Genomic DNA, 6,203 nt, shown 5'->3' with positions numbered 1-6,203 from the left:
ACACACTAATATGCAAACTGTTCCAATAAAATGGCAAAAATCAATAGATATAGTATAAACAATGATCAACTTCACCTATGAGGAAAATAGACCTCAAAGGCCCTGATGTCCCAGATTTTTAAGACACTTTACAAGGGGCTATGAACATCCTCATAAGTCTTAAAAATCTCGTTATAATGTGCTTGAATTTCAAACAATCAAATGAAACAGCAGGATAACAATGTTGCAGTATATAAAGCACTTATCTTATTCCTGATGGAGGCTATCCATTTCGCTTTATAAGGCTTCATCAGGGGATGTGATTAAACCACTTTCACTCTGCTTATATATATTTCAATTATTTATTTCCTCAAAGCAAAGAAGAGAGAACAATCCTTAGAATTCACATATTTTTAACCAAAGGCTATATTGACAATTATATTCAATCGAATATCTTCATAATCATAACTTACTCCTGTCATTTGGCTTACTGCTTGTCTATGTAAAAGCTTAGAAAAATGGTGCACACTTTTAAACAAGAACGCCATCAGCAAAAGGAACCATCAATAACTTTATAATAATAATAACTTTATTTTTGTATACCGCCATACCCAGATGAGTTCTAGGTGGTTCACATTAGTTAAACAGAGTTACAAGTGGTTCCATACAAGATTGATCTGAGTTGCGAACAGCGAAGAGAAGTAAGGGGGAGAGGGGGGAGTCAGGGGGGGTTCAGTAGGGGAGAGGTGGAGGTTAATGGAGGGGTATTAAGGGTCCTGGTCTTGAAATAGGTGGGTTTTTAGTAATTTTCTAAAGTCAAGGTAGTTGGGGGCCTTGAGGACCATTTGGGCTAGCCATGGGTTTAGTTTGGCGGCCTGGAAGGCGAAGGTTTTGTCAAGGAATTTTTTTGAGTGGCATAGTTTTAGGGAGGGGAGGGGAAGGCGAAGAGTTGAATTCTGCGGGAGTTCTTAGTGTTGTGGTTTATGGTGAAGTGAGGGGAGATGTAGCTTGGGGATAAACCAAATATTGTTTTGTAACAAAAACAGGCGAATTTGAATATGATTCTGGATTCTAGTGGGAGCCAGTGGAGTTTGTGGTAGAAAGGGGTGATGTGATCCCATTTTTTCAGGCCAAATATGAGGCGAACAGCGGTGTTCTGGATTATCCTTAGTCTCCTGATGCTTTTCTTTGTGGTGCTCAAGTAAATGATGTTGCAGTAGTCCAGTATGCTGAGGATGGAGGATTGTACTAGTAGGCGGAATGAAGTGTCGTCGAAGTATTTTTTTATGGTACGGAGTTTCCATAGCATCGAGATACATTTCCTGACTGTGATATCAGTGTGTTTCTCAAGGGATAGGTGTTTGTCCAGTGTGACTCCGAGTATTTTTAAGGTTTGTTCGAGGGGGAAAATGGATCCTTTTACTTGAATTGTGGTGTCTTTGATTTTGTCTTTGGGGGTTGCCAAGAAGAATTTTGTTTTGTCTGGGTTTAGTTTTAGTCTGTAGGATAGCATCCAGAGTTCAATTTGACTGAGTATGCTTGCAAGGGAGGTGAGGAGTTCTTGCGTGAAACTAGTTAGTGGGATGAACTCCTCAGTGAGGAGTTCATCCCACTAACTAGTTTCACGCAAGAACTCCTCACCTCCCTTGCAAGCATACTCAGTCAAATTGAACTCTGGATGCTATCCTACAGACTAAAACTAAACCCAGACAAAACAAAATTCTTCTTGGCAACCCCCAAAGACAAAATCAAAGACACCAGATCCTTTATGTGTATTAACAGATCTGATTGGATAAATCATGACACATCAAAAAATAGTTTAAATGCTGGAAAAACATGATTGCTAAGACCCAATAGTTCCAAGGATTGTAAACAGCGTTGCTCTGCCTGTAATAATCTTTTGGCATGGTCATCTCCGCATTTGTTATTTTCAATATCAATGATGAAACATTTAAGTTATTTGAAACTGTGATTCTTGCTCAAACTGTGGGCCACTAATGGTGCTTCTATTTTACCAAGGGTCGAATTTGAATGGTGTTCATTTAAGCTAATTTTAAAACATCTGATGGTCTTGCACACATTGATTTTATTTCATGGACATAAAATGACATACACTGCAAATTTACTATTACAGTTACTAAATTGTTTCAAATGATATGATCTGCCATTTACTGAATTCAAAAAAGTGGTGATCTTTAAAGTTATTTTGCAAATCTTATAATTCTTGCACTTAAAATGTCCAACAAATCCCAACGAGTTGGATGTTCTAATTGGGGGTTAATCTGAGGGGCTTAGAATTTCCTATTTTGGGAATAAGCTGTCCTTAGCCTAGTTTCCTTAAAAATATCATGTGTTCCCATAATGTCCCATCATCTTTTAATGATCTTATTCTTCATTGGACTTGCATTTGTATACCTGGTTACAAAAGTGAGGATATTGTTATGTCCCTGAAATAAAATCAATGTGGGCAAGACCATCAGATGCTTGTTGCAGGTTTCCAGGTCTTGCTGCGTCTTTATTTTATTTATTTATTTATTTTATTTCTTCCATTTGTTAGTCACACATAACCTGTACAAGCTCTAGGCAACGTTACAGAGGAAGGGGTTAGATAAGGGTAGGGAGGACTTTGGAAGGTTGGAAAGAGTAGAGAGAGGGAATAGAAGTAGAAGGGAGGAACCGTTAAACAATAGAATTCTGGGGAAATTTGTCAGGTAGAAACTGATGTTTCAGCCTCCATGCTGTGTCTTTTTTCAGGGTATGCTCTGAAGTCTGCAGTGTGTTTAAACTGACCTGATTGGAAACAGGGCAGTCCACCAATTTGAATTTTGGTGGGAAAGTCAGTTGGTGGGAATTTTGGTGGGAAAGTCAGTCCCCAATTTTAAACTGTTGTTTTCTTTTCTGCATTATATTGTAAATGCTTTCTGTTTTTAAGTCCATTATTCTAATTTGTATTTTATCTGTATCCCATGTATTAACTCACCTTGTTGTGAACCACCTAGAGCTTTTTCGGTATGGCAGTATATAAGAATAAAATTATTATTATTATTTGTTGGTCAGAAATTTGAGTTTTGTTGTGAAAGTCCATAGAATGGAAAAAGTATCTGGTAGTTTTAAAGATGTTCTCCCCATGGATCTGGGTTAGATGTTCTCTCAGGGTTTCCACAGCTGGCATTGTGCTTGTTGCAGGTTTCTGGGTCTCACTGCATCTTTGTCAGGTAGAAATTAACGTTTCAGCTACCATGCTGTGGCTTTCTTCAGTGTATGCTCTGAAGTCTGCAGCATGACTTTGTAAATAGTGGGTTCACTGACCTGGGCAGGAACTGGGCAGTTCACCAATTTGAATTTTGGCGGGAAAGTCAATTGTGTTTTAAAATTAGGTTAAAAGTACACCATTCAAATTCGACCCATGGTAAAATAGAAGCACCATTAGTGGCCCATTGTTTGAGCAAGAATCACAGTTTCAAAAAAACTTAAATGTTTCATCATTGATATTAAAAATAACAAATGTGGAGGTGACCATGCCAATAGATTATTACAGGCAGAACAATGTTACGAAGTGACACAGTCAGCTCCAATCCCGGGCGCACCACTCAGACCCACTAGCGGACGAATCTCGGGTGAGCTAACTCCCATGGGAATGTCCCTGAGTCCTGAATCGAAGTGCAGGCTGCCCAGATGGTGCACTGACAGGCAGCCACCCCCTGGAAACAGACTTTACACAAAGTCAGTGATCTCCCACAGCCAGAGCTGTCCTCGCGGGAAACCTCTACAGTACAAGGTGGAATTCTCAAACAAAAAGACTGAGTTTAAATAAAATAAACACAAGCAGAAAAGACAGTCTGGCTTGTAGGTAAAAAACTGGATTCCTGGGGGGCAGTACTGCGGTAAGAGGGGAAGGGCTGAAAACATTGCTTGTTTGAGGCTCACTACAAGCTATCTGGTGACCATAGGAAAAATAACCCACTAGTCTAGGAATAGAGCGGGATTATACAAGAAATTATGATTGTGAAGATATTCGATTGATTATACTTGCCAATATAGCCTTTGGTTAAAAATATGTGAATTCTAATGATTGTTCTCTCTTCTTTACGCTGAGGAAATAAACACTTGAAATATATGTATACTAGTGTTTAAGCCCGTTACATTAACGGGTGCTAGAATAGATGTGTCTGTCTGTCTTTCTTTCTGTCTCTCACTCTCTCCTTGTCCATTGTCTGTGTGTCTGTCTGTCTTTCTATCTCTCTCTATCACTCTCTGTGTGTCTGTCTTTCTGTCTCTCTCCTTGGCTGCTGTCTGTCTGTCTTTCTGTCTCTCTCTGTTGCTCTCTGTGTGTCTGTCTGTCTTTCTGTCTCTCTCTCTCTCTCTCTCTCCTTGGCCGCTGTCTGTCTCTCTCTCCTTGGCTTCTGTCTGTCTGTCTTCCTGTCTCTCTCTCTCCTTGGCTGCTGTCTGTGTGTCTGCCTGTCTTTCTGTCTCTCTTTCGCTCTCTCCTTGGCCGCTGTCTGTGTCTGTCTGTCTCTTTCTCTCTCTCTCCTTGACCGCTGTCTGTGTGTCTGTCTTTCTGTCTCTTTCCTTCCCTCCCATTCCCCGCATGAGCCCCGCTCCCCTTCCTTTGCCCTCCCCTCCCCCCAGCCCACCCCACCCCTTCTCTGCGGCAGCACCACCAGCCTCTAGCGCCATGGCAGCGAATAAACAGATCCTCATCCTCGACCCGCCCAACAAACTCAAATTCAGAGGTAAGGGGTGGTAGGTTCGCAGCTGGGTGGGCAGAGAGCGCAGTTCCTGCGAGCTGCAATGGTGCTCTGAACCAGTGGGGAGAGTGGAGGCAGAGGAGAAGACCGGACACGTGTGCGACCAGGGAGCGGCAGTGGTTGTGGCTTTCCCTCCCCTGGCTCCGTAGCTCGGTCCCCGCCACCTCCTTTTCTCCCCGGTGTCAGCTGGTGATGGCAGGCTTCGGTAGCGGGTCCTGGCCTTCACTACGCCATTTTGAGAGTTCCGTGCCCCTTCTTAGCTGCTGGAGCTGGTTCTCCGCTGGTGCTCTGCAGCTGTCCTGTCTGTCTGGCATCAAACCGTCATGCGCGCACGCTCCAAATGCGCACGCACTGAGCGCGCTGAACTTTAACATTCCTCTGCCGGCCATGGAGTTACGGATCACAGAGGCAGGGATCACGCAGGTAGGAGTGCGCATGCGTGCTTAGGATTTTATTATTAGTGATAAGCAAATTAAAGGCAGTTTAAGCATATCCCCTGATGAAGCCATATGAAGTGAAATGGTTGGCCTCCATTGGGAATAAGATAAGTGCTTTCTACACCGCAACATTGTTATCCTGCTGTTTCATTTGATTGTTTGAAATACAAGCACAGCACAGTGAATGGGAATAAACTCAATGCTTTTCATACCATTTTTCCACTGCTATAGTCATTAACATTTGAAATGGGAGCACAGAAGAGTGAAACCTCATATTATGCACGTACACACAGATGAGTGACTACATCGGAAGAAGACAGGCAGCACAGTTTAAAGTGATTTAAATATATTCATTAAAATGAAATTTTTAAGATCTATGATGATGTTCATAGCCCCTTGAAAAGTGTCTTAAAAATCTGGGACATCAGGGCGTATGAGGTCTTTTTTCCTCATTGTAGAAGTTGAACATTGTCATTTCTTGTAAATGCCAACCACGTGTTTGGCTGTTATCTAGATATTGGCTTTTTCAGCAGGCATAAGGCATCTGATTTTGCCTGGACTAGATTGATTTGAGCACCCTTCTCTGTTATTTGTCTGTTTACCCTTGGTCAGTGTGAATGTTTACTTTACTACTTACCATTGTATTTCTTTTGCTTTTTTATGTTTTAAGTCTGTAAACTGCTTTGCTCTGCAAAGTCAGAGTAGTATAATAAGTCTGAAATAAAGATAACTGGGTATAAGGTTGACCGCTTCCATCATTTGGATACCAGCAACAGTGGCATACCTAGCATATGTAAATAGCCACTAGTGACCCAGATATAATGAAAAAACAATGTATGATAAGATAAACACTTTCAATATTGAATAAGAAGATGTCCAAAGATGCAAAACAGAAACAGCATAGGCTTGACTCAATCTAAAAGTGAAGGAAAAAGCCTCAGATAGGGCCCTCCCACCTCACCAAAACGGCTCAAAGAGGCGGTCGAGCGTTTACCTCACTGGCAAAAAACCTTCATTACGTGACAAAGCCTTATGCCGC

The 6,203-nt window shown here is 41.7% G+C and overlaps 1 protein-coding gene across 2 annotated transcripts in view; it reads left to right on the top strand.

Annotated features, from left to right (window-relative positions):
• Positions 1-6,203, top strand: part of ATP2A1 (ATPase sarcoplasmic/endoplasmic reticulum Ca2+ transporting 1) — a 114,339-nt gene that overhangs the window by 72,289 nt on the left and 35,847 nt on the right. The gene's annotated exons all lie outside the window — the stretch shown is intronic.

The sequence above is a fragment of the Geotrypetes seraphini genome, chromosome 5, assembly GCF_902459505.1.
Source record: "Geotrypetes seraphini chromosome 5, aGeoSer1.1, whole genome shotgun sequence".
NCBI classification, from domain to species: domain Eukaryota; kingdom Metazoa; phylum Chordata; class Amphibia; order Gymnophiona; family Dermophiidae; genus Geotrypetes; species Geotrypetes seraphini.
Note: the sequence above shows the minus strand (reverse complement) of the source record. Positions and strands in the feature narration are given on the sequence as shown.